General features: G+C 45.7%; 1 protein-coding gene across 15 annotated transcripts in view; it reads left to right on the top strand.

Moving 5' to 3' along the window:
- Foxp1 (forkhead box P1) overlaps positions 1-16422 on the top strand; it is a 597405-nt gene that overhangs the window by 72172 nt on the left and 508811 nt on the right. For 14 of the 15 annotated variants that reach the window (XM_006505316.4, XM_030255064.1, XM_030255065.1 and 11 more), the window contains one exon: positions 15230-15359. The gene's annotated coding sequence lies outside the window, so the exon portion shown is untranslated. Of the gene's footprint in view, positions 1-4906; positions 5018-15229; positions 15360-16422 lie in introns of those variants that run through there. The other variant, XM_017321304.2, reaches the window with a different exon arrangement.

The raw sequence follows: 16422 nt of genomic DNA, 5'->3' as shown, positions 1-16422 counted from the left end.
GTGGCACTTGAGCAAAGTGACACTGGAGATTGACTTCTGACCCCCATAGGGAGGCATATGCACATAAAGGTAAACAGGAGGTAAAATGTGATCACTGTGATAGTCTCTAATCCCATGTGACATGCTCAGAGAGAAGAGTGTGCGATGAGGTGAGAGAAAGACCCCCGTGTATATAATTCAAGGAGAGAGGGCCTTGGAAAGGGTCATATTTGCTAATGCCTTGGTCTCAGAGTTGGGGCCTCTGGAATGATAAGGAAATGAGTTTGATGTTTCATCCCTTGGAGACAATGAGGATGTTCACAGGGCACTCGTCACTTGAAAAATCTGATCACCGTGGTTAAATTCGGAAAGGGTGGCAAGAGAACACTTCCAGGGAGAAATTCTGATGAGGACTGACAGCATGCACACAGAGGGGAGGTGTGTTGCCATGCATGGAAGGGGTAGTCACAGAGACCAGGACTGAGAACTCGGGGGCTGGATAGAGAGTGTGTGCGTGATCTGTCTGTCACTGTGACTGGTGGTCCTGTACTGTAGATGCTCTCAGGTCCCCTGTCAGTTGATTGGAGAGACTTAGGTAAGCAGGGTCAGTGGCACCCAGGATGCTGAGAGCCAGCCTGCTGTACAAGTTTACGGTATGTGAAACCAAGTGTTATTCCATGCATCTGTCCAAATTGTTTCTTCAGCTGCTGAGAGTTTGGGTTGAGGCGGATGGGACCCTGGAACCAGTCCTGTGTGCAGATGTCAGGACAATCTTGACTTTCATCTCTAGAGAGGGATTTTCAGCCTTGTGAAGGAGTGACTAGAATTTCTAAAGCCAGTGTGTGAGGGGGAGGGGGAGGGAGAGGGGGAGAGACAGAGAGACAGACAGAGAGACATATAAGTAAGGGCTTCTCATTTGCATAGAGCTTGCCAAGTAAGCTAGACTGGATAGCCAGTTAGCCCCAGGGATCCACTCGGCCCTACTACTCCATCGGTGAGATTATTTATCAGATTTTTTATGTAGGTTTTGGGAATCCAATTCAGGTTCTTATACAAGGCAACTACTTTAGCAACTGAGCTGTCTCCCCAGCCTCCGTTTAAAGCAAACAAATAAAAAACATATTTCCTCTTTCCTCTTATTGCTAAAGTGATTTATGACAAGTGTTTTAAAAAAATTAAATGAAGGCAAAGTAAAAATAAGTCCAAAGCTTCACCCCAGGAAGGGTTACTGCTAGCCTGGATATCTCTCTCTCTCTCTCTCTCTCTCTCTCTCTCTCTCTCTCTCTCTCTCTCTCTCTCTCTTTCTTTCTTTCTTTCTTTCTCCTGACTGCTTTTCTCATCTTTTTTTTTCCAACTTAGGAAAATAGGCTTACCATAGCTTTAAGTACACTCATACCTTCATGAGGGGCAACTGGTAGGAAGACGCCAAGGGCTTTGCCATAAGTCTTGGATGTAAACTCTGATGTCAGTTACTTAGAACTTGACTTTGGATAAGTTATTTCTCTGTTACTGTTTTCTTCCTTTAAAGTGGGGCTGATAAACCTTACTTCAGGGGTTCTGGGATAGCCTATGTAACAGGCTCATTTGTAGCTGCTATTACACAGCAGATTAATCAAACCATCAATTGGAGAATACTTTTTTTTTTGTAATATAATGCAGTTTTATTCCTTTGCAATATATCATTCAACAAGTGATTTGGGGGGTGTCATGGGTCCTTCCATGTCCTTGTTTAGCGCTTCTCATTATGAATACTGATAATTTATTTGGTTTGTAGTGACACTTCCCTCAGGTTTTATGTACTGTAGATAATGTTGTGATGTATCTCTTTGCAACTTGGCACTGAATTTCCCCCCAGTGACCACTGTTTCATTAGGATCCATTCTGAAGGCTGGACAGGGATGCATGGTTTTCTGTCCATTGAAACAGCATTAAATTACCCTTTAAGAGAGGTGCCTACTTCTGCTTGGGAAATCTGGCTATTTTTCTCACATCTGTGGCACAAAATAAAACAGGAATAATAATGGTATTGGGGCCCTTGACCCATATCTTGTGTCAGAAAAACTAAAACAAGGCAGCAAACAAAACCCTTGCAACTCTTAGGCTTGAGTGAGAGAGAGAAGCTGGGGACAACAGTGTTCACTTCATTGTCCAAGCAGAGAGAGGAGTGGATGTCAGGTATGTGTCTGTGCGTGCACTGGCCTCAGCCACTGGCCCTGGCATCTTCCTCTTCATTTTACGTGAATGTGTGTGTGCGCCTGCCTTTGTGTATATGCACCATGTGCTTACAGATGTCTGCCAAGGCTGGAAGAGGACATTAGATGCCCTGGAAGTGGACTTAGAGGAAGTTTTGAGCTGTCTCCTGTGGTGCTGGGAACTGAGCCTGTGCCCTGTGCAAGAATAGCATGTATTCTTAACTGCTGAGTGGTTTTTCCAGTTCTTCCGTGCCCCCTCCCCCATCCCATTGCCCTTTCCTTTCCTGTTGCTCTTCTTCTGCTGTCTGGTGTGCACCAATACCCTAAAGGGTTGGCTTTGCTGGAAAAGCTTCTGGTTAGAAGTCATAATCTCATTCTTCCCTTTTCAGACAGTGGTGGAACTCAGGGCTGTCCACTGCCAGGCAACTTTCCAGGTCACAGGCTGTCACCCTGGCTTCCTGCTCTCCTCCTATAGACTCCCTGAAGAAAGGCAAAGAGAGGAGGTTGGGCGAGTGCTTGGGCGTGAGTCAGAAGGAAGAGAGAATCCTGAGTTGCCCAGGTGCTAGAAAGCACCCCCTTGCACACCCTGATGGGCTGTGCAGCCGTCTCCCCACCCCCACCTCCAGGGACTTGCCCATAGTACCTTGAGCAGCACCAGGGGATTGGTTGACATGGCTTCATGTTTTCCTGCTTCCCAGGATTTGCCTGCTTCCAAAACTAAGAGATTTTAGACTGTGGGAGGGCAATCTGGAGCTCCGAGCAGAACTGTAGCCCTGCATTCCCGTTTGACTCTGTCTCAGGAGCCTTTCCAAGCACGCTCACATTTCCCTGCAAGCTGGCCCTTGTGGTAGCCAGTGTTAGTGGAGGAGACCTGGGCTTCCTAGCTGTGGCTAAGTCACTTGCTCACTTCTCCAGCCTGGATTTTCCTGTCTGCAAAATGATGATGTTGACTTTTGCTGTTCTTTTAGGCATAGTAAAGAGCAGGGTGACAGTCATGCGTGTGCATGAGTACGGCATGCTCTGCAGCGAGGGTTTCCTGTGTCCTTGTGCTAGAACTGGTTGTTCTCTGTACAACACCCCAGCGGAAGCCAGGCCGTCCCTTCTTTTTCTCTTGCCAACAGGTCTTTCACCTCTGTCAGTCTTGGACACTTCCCTAAATGATACCCACATGGTCCTCAGCAGCTCTTCTGGCATCCAGTGATGCAGAATGACGTATCCCATCCTTCTGGCCTTGGCATGCACGCTCGTCCTTTCCCAATAGCATACCATGGGCTAGTCCTTTCCTTCTTATCTCTACACTGTTGTCCTGTTTGTGGAATTTTCTGGAAGTTCTTTCTCAGCCATTTCATTACTCATGTACTTTCTTAATTTTAAAGACCAAGGAAAATGACTTCAGAGGTTGAGGGTCAGAGAGTGTCTAGCTGGGAACTCGTTTTTGGTTGAGTCACCTGTCTGCTCAGACACGAAAGACTGACCCATGTCTGATGACTCGGCCATGGTGAATGCCGCTAAGTTTGAAATGTCATTCCTGAGTCTTTTAAGGGATGGGAGCTCAGATTCTATTGGGGGCAGTTCCAAGGCTGATGTAGCCTAGAATTTTCAAAAGCTGCCTCCTTCTTGAGGCATGATGCGTGATTTTGGTATCATTAGAAAAAGATGGGTACTAATGCTGTGTTTATACTGAAGGGACCCAGGCTTTGAGAAGCTATCTGACCTGTGGGAGGTCTCAAGAAAGTTATCAGTAAAGCTGAGACAGATGAGACCTTCCTGCTAATGTGACATATACTCAGTTGTGGGCCACTGTTTTCAACTAAATTCAGCCGAGGAGCAATCTATGATGGATTTCCTTGATAGGAATGGTGGGAATGGTGAACGCCTCCATCCTCTCTTGGCTCCTTCTTTTTTTGGAGGGGGTGTGTGTTTCAAGACAGGGTTTCTTTGTATAGCCCTGGCTGTCCTGGAACTCATTTTGTAGACCAGGCTGGCCTTGAATTCAGAAATCCACCTGCCTCTGCCTCCCGAGTGCTGGAATTAAAGGTGTGCGCCACCACGCCCGGCTCTTGGCTCCTTCTAACCCGGTGTGGCACAGCCTTACAGCATGCGGACACTGTGGAAAGCGCATTTTATGTATTTGCATTCTTGTGTCTGTGAGCACTGTGCATTACTCTCTGCAATGGTGTCTCTGCCTTTTGCTGTCTCCTCCTCCTCCTCCACCACCACCACCTCCTCCTCCTCCTCCTCCCCCTTCTTCTTCTTCCTCCTCCTCTTCTTCTTTCTTCTTTCTTCCTTCCTCCTCCTCCTCCTCCTTCTCCTCCTCCTCCCTCCCTCCCTCCCTCCCTCCCTCCCTCTCCTTCCCTCCCTCCTCCTTCTCTTTCTAGGGCCACATATGCTTGAACACAGCTTGATAACTAAGGAAGATATATTGGTACAACAGCTTAGTGGGCTTCAAATTATTCACTTATTTGTGTATGCATATGTGTGGGTGTACTTGAACGTACACACACACACACACACACACACACACACACACACGTGTATGAGGCCAGAAATCAACATCAGGTGTCCCCTTCAACCTTTTTTTTTTCTTTTTTAAAGATTTATTTATTTTATGTATGTGAGTACACTCATTCTCTTTAGACACACCAGGAGAGGACATCGTCCCATTGCAGATGGTTGTGAGCCACCATGTGGTTGCTGGGAATTGAACTCAGGACCACTGGAAGAGCGGTCAGTGCTCTTCACCTCTGAGCCATCATCTCTCCAGCCCTCATCTCAACCTCTTTACATCTTATTTGCTGGGACATCACCTCACACAGAACTTGGAGCCTACTGATGCAGGGAGACAGGTTGGTCAGCAAGTCCTAGGGATCATCCTCTCTCCACATCCCTTGTACTGGGATTGCATGCGCATGCTCCTACCCCCAGCTTTATTATTATTGTTGTTGTTATTGTTACAAAGTTTTACTAGGAATTTTTATTTTACACATATGAGTGTTTTGTTTCTACCATGTTTGTGCCTGGTGCCTGTGGGGCCAGAAGAGGGTGTGTGTATGCTGATAATCAAAGCCGAGTCTGGGACAGCAGCTACTGCTTTCAACTATTGAGCTGTGTAGTCCAGACTGACCTTGAACTCAGAGATCCACCTGCTCCTGCCTCCTCCTGCCTGTTTTTAGGTCCTCTCCTCAAGCCCTCCCACCCACCCAGGGGATCCTAGGGATTGAACTTGGGTCCTCATGCTTGCATAGCAACTACTTTATTAACTGAGCCATTTTCTCAGCTTTGGGTTTGTTTGTTTGTTTGTTTTTGTTTTTTGGGTTTTTTTGTGTGTTTTGACTTAACTTCGACTTAAACTGATGAACCACGTTAGGGGTTGAGAGTATTTGTTTAATCAAAGACTTTCTGCATCTATTCTTTTTTTCTTTCAAGTAATTTGTAATTAACTCCAACCCCCTATGATTAGATATCTTTTTGTTTCTGATTGGAACATTACAACACAAATAACTCTCTAGAAGCTGGGAGATGGTGCTACACTCCTTTAATCCCAGCACTCGGGAGGCAGGGTCAGGCAGATCTCTGTGAGTTCCAGGCCAGCCTGGTCTGCAGAGCTAGTTCCAGGACAGCCAGGGCTACACAAAGAAACCCTGTCTCCTAAAACCAAGAAATAAAAAAAAAAAAAGAATTCTCTAGAAGAGAGATTTGGCCTGGGCACACTTGGACTTGACAGTGGCCTCCAGGATTTTCTCAAAGATGTTTTAGTTTTTATGCCTTTTCTTGATTTATATTTCTCTCTTTCTGGTGATGGAAGGAATTGTAATTTTTATGTTCAAAGCCATCTCAAGGTGGTAAACACGTTATATTATTTCATCTTAATTTGAGTTACTAGTCTTCTTACTAATGTTAAAGTAGATGGAAATAATCACTCAAAACAGGTCGTAAAAGACTGGCCACAAACCCTGGACCCTGGTTGCTTGCTCCATCCTTTCTGATGTTCCATTTTCCCTTTCTTGTCAACTGTTGTGTGAATTACATGACTTCACAGAAAGCAGGATTGTTAAGAATTAACATGGCTACCTCTGGTGCAGTGGCAGACTTCCCCTTCCAGGTTCCGGCTGGGCCAGTGAAACATGTCTGCCCCTTCCTGCCTTCTGTGGGAATCAGCGTTTTAATTCCTATTTTTTTCTGTAGTATCTTTTTTATCATCACAATTAGTGAGGCTCTTGTTCTCCTGGAGCAGAGAGCCTTGCTTCAGACTCCATCAGGCATTTGAATAAAAATATAGGTTCTGCACCCCCCTGTGAAGAAGAAGTAATGTAATTTGTTTACCACCTTGAGTTGTTTACCACAGACTGGAAAAATATGTTTTGAATTTTAAAGTGTGAAAAACTAGCTATCAAAAAAGCTCTCCCTCCAAATAAACATGTCTAGAGAACAGAACACAAAACAAAATACTTTATTATGATAAGCCTGGCCAATCAAATATGTTTACCACAGAAACCTTATAAAGGACCCAGATGGCAGCCAGCACTGTGTTCACTTGCCTGTCATTTCATGCTCCCTTGGGCCTTAGGGACAGGGACATCACCTTCCCTGCCAGCAGACTGCAAACCTTAGGCAACCCTGCTGGCCTAGCTAAACCTAGCTTGTCTTGGGAAGGGGGGTTGGGGTTCACACTTCGTGGTGTTGAGTTGGATCATGAGTGGAGGGTACTTGTGAAATTGAGCCTGAGATCCCTGTGTTCTATTAGTGGCCGCTTTCTCTAGTTTGGCTGCCAAGCAGGCTCGTGGGGGTTCTTCCTGGCTCCTGCAGGAGCCCCGGATGAGCATCACATGTGAGGCCCTCAGTGCCCTGTACTGTTGTGTAAGTAGAGTATAAACTATGAATCATAGTCTCCTGTCTCACGCTCTTCTCATGAGGGAACTATAAAGCTAAGATGAGAAACTGAAGAATGGACGGAGGCTTCCTCAGTCATGCACACATGGCTTTCAGGATCCTGGGTACCAGAGATGAGTCTGAGCCAGTGCTACCTGAGGTATCAGTGGTGGATGTCAGCTTCAGGGAATTAGCTGCAGAGGAGTGACCCAGCAGGAAGTAGCTGCTAATCTGAGGAAGGTTTCAGGACTTGGAGACTTTAGGGTTAGAGCAAGCATGTGGGATGGTCAGACTCTGACCATGGCGTCAGATGTGGAAGGGAGTGGATGAGATTTTTGTGAACCGAATAAACAGATCTTTCACTGCTGTGACAAATACTCAATCAAGACGTATAATAAAGCAGAGAAGATAAGATTTACTTTAGCTCATGGATTCAGTCCATGGTCAGCCGGTTCCATCACATGGACGTCAGATGAGGGTGGATAGCATAACAGGGAGATTGTGGCCAAACCAATTCCTCACCCTCCTGACAGACAGTAGGAAGAGGGGATGAGCCGTGCCCTGCCCCCAGTGACGTACTTCCCTTAACTTGGGACCTACATTTAATAACTCCCAGCAATACTATTATATATATATATATATATATATATATATATATATATATATATATATATACATATACATATACATATATATATATATATATATATATATATCCATCAAGGGATTAACTGTTGATTAAGACAGAACTCTCAGAATCGAATGACTTCTTCCAAACCCATCTGTACCTATAAGGGAACAAAGCCCCATACATGGCACCTGTGCCGAGGGGGTGCATTTTTTTTGAAACTCATAGCAACAAGATAAACCTACAGTGTTGAGATAAACATCATTCCAGTTTTCAGACAAAAAGGAGCTTCCAGGTTACACCCACTGAGTGGCACAGCTAGGACAAAGCAAAGTCAAGTGTGCAGCCGACTCTCCTGGATACCGCACTAGATACTGCTTTGAAAATGTGCTAGAGCTTCCAGGATGAGTAAGTCTGGAGTCACTGAGTGTCTTGTTTCCTGTCTGTCAGACCTGCTTGAGCCTTGACCTGGCTGTCAGATGGTGGGACCATCTTCAGGTGCCCACCTGAAAGACAGCAGATAGACAGAAACTGCAAGGCTCCTAAGAAGATCCCCAGGAGATGTATCTAGTAGGCTGCCTTTCACATTGGAAGGTAGATGCTATATGGCAGACCTGGGGGACAGCAGTCCTTGCATGGGGTCACGGGAACAAGGGTTTTGTTGGATCAGGCATCACGGTGTGTAAGAGTACTAGAATCTTCCTGTGGCACCTCCATGGAGGCTGAGAAAAGCGAGGGGCATTACATTAGCTTCAGTAGAGGCGTCAAAGGCTCCGGCTCTTTCTCCTTTATTTATGTGCCGGTGTGAACATGGCTTCATAAAAAGAGTAACATGTATGAGGAAAAAAGCCGAGACTGCTTCCACTGGGATGCTGGTTTGGGGTGGGTTGGGGGTGTGAGTGTTGAGAGGTACAGAGGGGTCAGGGAGGGTGGGATGCTGCTCTGCCTCTCTCTGAAGAGGGACTAGGTTGAACAGGGAGGTCTGAACTCAGGTAGGGATAGAGGTAACAGCCTTCAGATTTCAGAGGGAGCATCCTGCGTATTGTTTTGGGTATGCATGTAAAAGAGAGACATAAACAAGCCAGAAGAGTTCTGGTTAAGCCTAGGTGATGGAGGAAAGTAATTATGGAGACATCATATTCTTTTCTCCGCCTAATTAATCTAGAGGGTTCACTTAAAACCTTGTTTTTGAGCAAACATACCAGTACGTCCTCTGATGAGTTGAGAGAATTCTTTGTAGAGTTTACAGGAATAGTGATTAGTTCTTAAGAACCTAATTGCCACAAGTATAGGTGCCATGGCCCATCTGAGTAGGTAAGGTGACAGTGTTCACTAGGGGACCAGAACCTCGGGGACCTCGCTTACTGTGAGTTCAGAGCACACCTGAGTTATTGTCGCGGGCCTAAAAAGAGCAGTATTATTTGTTCTTCTCCCAGCAGTCTTAGTTGAGGCAGATTGGCGCTTTATTTATGAGCTGACAGCACGCCATTTGTGGCGTGTTTTTTTTTTTTTTCCTTTGCCTTCAGCCGAGGTGCTTTTTGAACTGGGTTCACTGTTGTCAGAAAGTTATTCACAGGAGTGGTGATGGAGCCTGCTCCGCCCACCTCTGTTCCTTTTCTATTTTGGTGCCATTTGCAACAAAGGAAAGAAGTTAGTAAATTAGTGCAGGCTTGCAGCTCTGGCAGGCTTGCTTCTCAGGTTGTATAAGGGTTTAGACTCATGGGCCCACTCCTGTAGCACCTGGGGGGCAGAAGGAACGGGTCTGAAACTGAGGAGATGTCCTTGGTCAAGGGACTCGAGGTCTTCTCACTAATTTGATTTACACGTTTCATGAAACCCTCTCACTATCTGGTTGGATTTATAGCTAACCATGTGGCCTGTGTGTTTCTATTACGTGTGCACAACTTTGTAGATTTTGCATTCATAAACCCAGGCTGTATACTGAATAAAACTTTTGAGTCAGGGTTGGAAGGAAGGAAATGGATGGCTTGTTATTTCTTGTAAAGCGGAAGGGACAAGGGCAGGGTGGGTCTCAGCCTGTACAGGGGAGCAGTAATTGGTATTGACTACCAGGCAGGAATTGTGCCCAGTCAGAGAGGTGCTTCGTCAACCTGCAGTGCCCAGCAGTGCCAGAGCTAGGGGAATGAATGTCCTGACTTCTTATACTACAGAGATGACACCTGTCATTGGTTAAACCCAACTAGAAGCCAAAGGGAACCCTCTGGACCCAGACCAGGGTGGGAAGTATTGGACAGACAACCTGGAAAGCCAATAGAGACCCACCACTGTATCTCCTTTGGGAAACATCTCTGCATATTACTCTGTCTTGCTCTCCCTACTGGGCCACTCAGAAGAATTCTGATTAGAAAACATAGCTCCTAATCTTCCACAGGGATAAGTAGAGGGGTGTCTAGCTTCACAGAAGAGACTCTCATCAGGAATACCACCATCACTTAAGAACTTTCTAGACATTCCCAGGCCCTGTGTTAGATCAACCTCCTGAATAAACAGCTAGGACCTGTGCTTTAGAAAGCCCCAGTAGACCCTCTTGCTTGATCAAAATGGAAAACCACCCCTGGAGGCTTATGGACAGAGCCTCACTGGAATGTAAGCTTGGAAATGCCTCATGCATGAATACACTGCTTGCAATTCTGCTGGCCCACAGTCCTCCCTTTCCGGATAGACTGTCTTTAGTAGAAATGGAATCCTGATTACATGCAGACCTTGGGGGAGGCAGGCAAACAGGCGGGCAGTCAGTCAGTGCAGCCAGGGCCTTTCATTTCCCCCTTCTCCTCTCAGCCAGAGCCGAGTAGGGCGGTTCCCGGGCAACCCAGGCTTTGGGAGGTTGTTTTTGAAAAATAGATGCAAACCCAACCCGAGCTGTTGTTGTTTTCCCGGTGCCTGGCAGTGTTTGGTAAACAACTTGATTGCCGGGTCCTGGCCTCCAGGGAACCGCAGCTGCTCTTCCCAGCTCCCTGCAGACTTTTGTACCAAGCAGTGATTGCTTCAGGGGAGAATAAACAGGGAGAACAAAACAAGAAAACATCCCCGTTGTTTTGTTGCTGCCTCTACCTGTTTTTCCCAGAGCTGTTTTGCAACCAAGGGCCCTGGGCTTTGGCTCTTTTGCTTTAAAAAACAAACGAAACTGCAAAACAAAACAAGGCAGGCTCCCACGGGCTTCCTCCCTTCTGCGTGGCTAGACAGTGGCATTTGGAAGTAGCCACAGGACTTGCAAAGCCTTGGAAAGGACTTGCTGACCACTGCCAGGATGCATGCATTTTTAAATATGTAAATGGAAAAGGGAGAAAGCTTCATTCTTTCTAATGACCCCCAGGGTGGTAATCTGGCTTTTCAAATCTCTAGGAAAACAGATTGAATATGGCACAATTAATGTTTGAGCACTTCTAGGCTCTTTCTAAAATATTTTAATGGGCTTTTAATTTATTGCAGCTCTTGATTAGCAGGTTGGAGCCCTGTTACAGCTGACCTCCTGGGCTCGGGCCGCTGTGGGGCTCTAGGGGAGTGGAAGAGAACAATGCCTCTGGGGCTTGCAGCCAAAACTGCCCACGACTGAGCTCCAAGGGCTTTGGCCCAGGGCTCAGGGAGAAATGCGGTGAGCTGCAGTTACCTGGAGTGTCTGGTAGAAATGGGGTGATGGAGAAGGTCTGCGTGGAGTGCAGGGTTCTGCTTCTGAGGCTACTGCCTCAGTCTGAATGGGCTGCTTCTGGCTTCCATGACTGTCATATTACAGTGTGAGGGAAGAAGAAATGCGCTCGAGTGGGAAGCCTGGTACTGTAGGGTGTGTATGTGTGCACTTGTGTACAAATGTGTGTCTGCATGAGCGAGTGAGAGCATGTGTGCACACATATACATATATATTTAAGTTTTTGAGTCCTCCCCTTGGCTCTGTGAGTGCATTTGTGTGCCCCTCTCAAGCCCCTCTGCCATTGTAGCATGCCTCTACATACTGAAATCAAAGAACCAACCTTTGAACTAATTTTCTTTTAGCTTGCCATTAATCTCTCAGATTGTCCTTATAAAGAAGTGATAAGTCCCTTTTAGTCTGAAAGGCTCTCTCTTTACCTTCTGTTTTGAAAGATAGTTTTTCTGGGTATACAATTCTAGGTAGACAGCTTTTGCCTCTGGGCAGTGTTCTGGATAATCTATTTGGATATCTGTCTTTCTACGGTGGCTGTATTTTTTTTCTCCCCATTTCTGGGGCTCAGAACAGTTAAGTGTTTTTAGTTAGTTCCAGAGCTAAGTGGAGAGTTTCTATGTCGGACGCTCAACAAATCATCCCAAAACCAAACAGAATTGTCCCACAAACCACAGTGGAACTTGGTCCTTTATTTTTGGGTATTCCCAGTTATTCTTCTGCATTTTAAGTGATGCAGGTCAGAGTTGCTGAGTAGAGTCCCAGGCTGTGGCTTGACCCACAGGTGACTTGACTGGAAAGCTACCCCAGTCACTTAGGGCCCTGTCTGCACTCTGCTTTGCCGGGTCCCTTGCTGCCTAGCCCCAGGCTCTTTTAGTAGGGATTTGGACTTCTATCCCAGTTTCTAATTCCTTCTAAAACTCACTGAAAACAGTTCCTTTAGAAAGGAATCAACTGACCAGAAACTTCCTGTGGTTAACCCCTCCCCGTCTGCTGTTCACTGGCGCTACTGTGCCTCTGGGCTTCTGAAATTGTTCTGGCATCAAAGACAAGAGTAACTTTAACCTTCCTTTGCTGCTGCTGTTTCTCCTCCTCTTCCTTCTTCCTCTTCCTCTTCCTTCTTCCTCTTCCTCTTCCTTCTTCCTCTTCCTCCTCCTCCTCCTCCTCCTCCTCCTCCTCCTCTTCAACAATTCTGGAATTCTTCTGGGAGGAAAGAAGTGTTTGTAGTATGAATGCGCCATAAACCCTGCTGTGTGCTCTGTGTCTGGTGATTGGGGGGGGGGGCGCTCGACCGAAGCCCCTATGCTTCCTATACTAAAAAGGAGGTTTCCTTGAAGAGAGGTGAATGTCTTTCTTGAGGTGTCCCAGCCTGCTTCAGAAGACTGTCAGGCTTCAGGATCTGAGATTCTGTATTTGGGAAGTGGCTTGATAAAGTCTACATTTCTCAAAATAAACTGGGATTCTCTGGGCCTTGGTATCTATATTAGACATTTTATAATACACTGTTGTGTGTATGGATGTTTTACCTGCATGTGTATTAGTATAGCTTGCATGTTTGGTGCCTACACAGGCCAGAAGAAGGTGTCATATTCCCTAGAGCTGTGGTTACATAGGATTGTGAGCCACCATGTGAGTGCTGGGAATCAAACCGTCTCTCTGAAAGCACAGCCAGTTCACTTAACCTCTGAGTTATCTCTCTGGCCCTGTAACACAGATTTTATGAAATGGAAGAAGAACTGTGACGTCCTTGAGATGGTGCCTTCTACCTGGATGACCATCAGTGGCAGTGATATTTTAGGAGATGCTTGTTCATTAATTTTGAGTCATTTGTTGACTTAACATTTATGTGGCAGTCCTTTTCTGGGAGTTTTGAAGGGATGGACAAAGCCTTTATCTCATGGGGCTGATAGTCTAGTGAGGAACACAGGTTGAATAAGTGAGGCAAAGGTTTGGAAATATTGCCAGCAGTTCTTGAGGAGGCAAATTGAACATTATGGTTACAATATTGGTCAGGACAGTCCCTTTATGTGCCTTACACCCATAATACTCAGAGATGAGAAAGACATCCCCTCCCTTCTTAAATCCCCCCCCCCATAAGGAGTAGAGTAGTAGGGTCTCAGGGGATTGGACTAATAAGGTCACTAGACCTATGGCTCATTTTGAGCAGAAGGAAGCTCTGCCTTGATAGCAGTGAGGAGGTGAATTGGTAGTTTGAGGTCATATCAGGGGATTTTGAGACAGCAGATTATGTAGGGCTCTTTAAACTGTGCTTGGATTTTACTCAGAGAATGAGGGACCAGCCTAGCATATATGACTTTTTGCTATGTGAGGTAGAGTCCCTAGTTTTGGGAACTTATCTAAATTTGGGAGATAATTTGAGGGACTCAAGGATATTTGTGCCAACTGGAATAGAGGACTTGTCATTTGGTTTTAGTACGGTCTGTTGTTGTAGTTACTGTATCTCCTGTAGTCTCAGGGCCCGCTGTCTGCATTTTGAACAGCTTTCAACGCTACCATCTCCAAAGGCCAAGAAGATTCAGTCTGGAATAGCCTGAGACGGTTTCTCTGGAGTTGGTGCTGTGGTCTGGGGAGGACGGGAAGCTGCCTCTGGATACCCCGGGAATGCAGTTTGCCTCTGAGTGCCAGTTTAACAGTACAAGGGCCTCACGCCAGAGTGAAAGTCTTTCTAAATGCTTGCAACATTCTGCCCACAGCCCAGCTTTGGTGTTGATGACAGTTGGACATAAGAGTGATTCATTTCATAAACCTCTTAATCATGATGTTTAAAGGAGAAGCTAATAGTTGAAGTTCCTTAAAAACAATCATGCTTTATGATAGATCGGCAAAGAACAGTAGGAGGAGGTAGGTAAGCTCAGGGCTAGAATCTCAAGATGTTAAAAGGGTCTCTAGGGCCATGCAGTTCAGCAGTGACAATTCTGAGGGCAGGCCTGAGGCTCCTCAATCAGTACAGTACAGTACAGTGTATCTTCTCTCTCAGGGGAAATGCCTATGTGAGTATAATCCTTGCAGAACTCTAGGCCATCTGAAGATGAAAATTGAATTATTTTACATAAAGGATCATAACTTTTTCTCGTATTAGTTTTCTTTTTAATGATTATTATCATCTCAAATGATTTTAAATCATTAATTTTAATAAATTTTGCATGATTTTTTTTTCATCCTTTAGCAAAGAGCGGGATCTAATAAGAAAAGGTGCTTTTATATATGTGATTCAAGTTAACATGGTTTCATATTACCCAGGCACTTTCTGATGGGACATAGTGCATTTGAGATTCTGAGCTATTTTTAAAAAATGATAGAATGGCCAGGCAGTGGTGGTGCACGCACGCCTTTAATCCCAGCACTTGGGAGGCAGAGGCAGGCAGATTTCTGGGTTCTAGGCCAGCCTGGTCTACAGAGTGAGCTCCAGGACAGCCAGGGCTACACAGAGAAACCCTGCCTCGAAAAAAACCAAACCAAACCAAACCAAACCAAAATGATAGAAAGCTGAGTGTGTGTGTGTGTGTGTGTGGGGGGGGGGGGCACTCTAATCCCAACATTTGGGGGTGTAGGACAGAGGTAGGTAGATCTTTGAGTTCGAGGCCAACCTGGTCTACAGAGTGAATTCCAGGACAGCGAAGGTTACATAGAGAAACCCTGTCTCAGGAAAAAACAAAAACAAAAACAAGATAAAAAAAAAATAATGACCTATGTAAAGCTTTGAAAGCTTTGAAAGCCAGTTTCTAACCCCTGCTTGTGAGCCTTACGCTTGCTGTAGCCACACCGTCAGAATGGCGTTTCCTCCATCTCTAGAGGGGTGTCTATGTTGTTGTTTGCAAGTTTAAGGAAGTAGTGGTTTTAGAAGTTACATCTTAGTTATGTGTAAAAAATATTCTTGTGTTGCAGCGTCCCAGGAGCTTCTGCTGACTCTCCTGGTTTCCGAGGGAACCCTTTCGGCCATGGTGAGGGCTGCGCTCCCTTCTCTGCCTTGCGGTCAACCATGAGCGGATGGGTGTGATGCCTGCTAGCCTAAAGGGTGAGTGAAAGTTGGTGACTACTCTCTGGAAAGTCACAAGCCGAAAAGAAAAGAAAAAAGCAAGCAAGCAAGCAAGCCAGTGAAGACAGCAGCCCACTGCGGGGAGATTCCCACGTTTTGAGAGCAGGGACACACCGTTGTGTTGATCTCATTGTTAAACCCTTTGGGATAATTCTTAGTGAACTCAGAGGAAAGACGAGGGGGAGCTTTTCTCGCTCATCCTTTTGGTTCTAATAAGACGCTGAGGTGTGGGCACTTGAGATGTTGGCACGAATGCACCAGTGTCTGCATACTTGCTTTTTGAGTCCTATCATAACTTCACAGTGACACGAGGCCTGCTGCAGTAAGGCTCTGGTTACTTCATCTTGAGTCCCAGGTTCCTCATGGACAGCATCCCAATCCTCAACCCTCACATAATGGGCTCCTGAGAAAGCCAACGGGTTGTAAGGTTTGATTTCTCGGCAACTTTCCTAAAAATATTTGGGGACTTTTACCACTGTCACCAGCCTCATCAGGTCATTGGTGTCACATTAGAAGGAGCATGACGCTTTCCTGTCATGCGTACTTTCCATATTGGATATGATCTACCATGTTCCTCAGAAGCCAGTGCTTACCCATAATAAAGAATAATTGTGACCGTGACCTGCCCTTACACCCAGTAGCTTATTGAGGGAGACGTTTGTGGAGGAATGTCTGGCATCTTGTGCTAATTTTGTCCTAGAATAGGGCCAATTTATGGGAGCAACTTATTGTCAGATATTTACTGAGGTGCTGAGAACCATTGGCATAAACTCATCTCATGAATGGAACTGTATTCAAAACACGCATCGTGGGGAGAAGCAGAATAGGTCAGAGAGATCACATATTCAAACTTTAATAATGAACTGACAGGTATATATCTCTTGCCTTTGATTCCCTGTATTCTGTACAAAGTATGGTAATGGGTCAGATGGTGTCTGTACTAAGAAGGTTCTGGGAGTCTGCTCAAACTTTCTTCATTTACAAACAGCACTGCCAAAGCCCACCCAGTCTGAGCCGGCTGCTGAGCTCCCTGGACTTCTTT

The sequence above is a fragment of the Mus musculus genome, chromosome 6, assembly GCF_000001635.26.
Source record: "Mus musculus strain C57BL/6J chromosome 6, GRCm38.p6 C57BL/6J".
In the NCBI taxonomy this organism is placed as follows: domain Eukaryota; kingdom Metazoa; phylum Chordata; class Mammalia; order Rodentia; family Muridae; genus Mus; species Mus musculus.
Note: the sequence above shows the minus strand (reverse complement) of the source record. Positions and strands in the feature narration are given on the sequence as shown.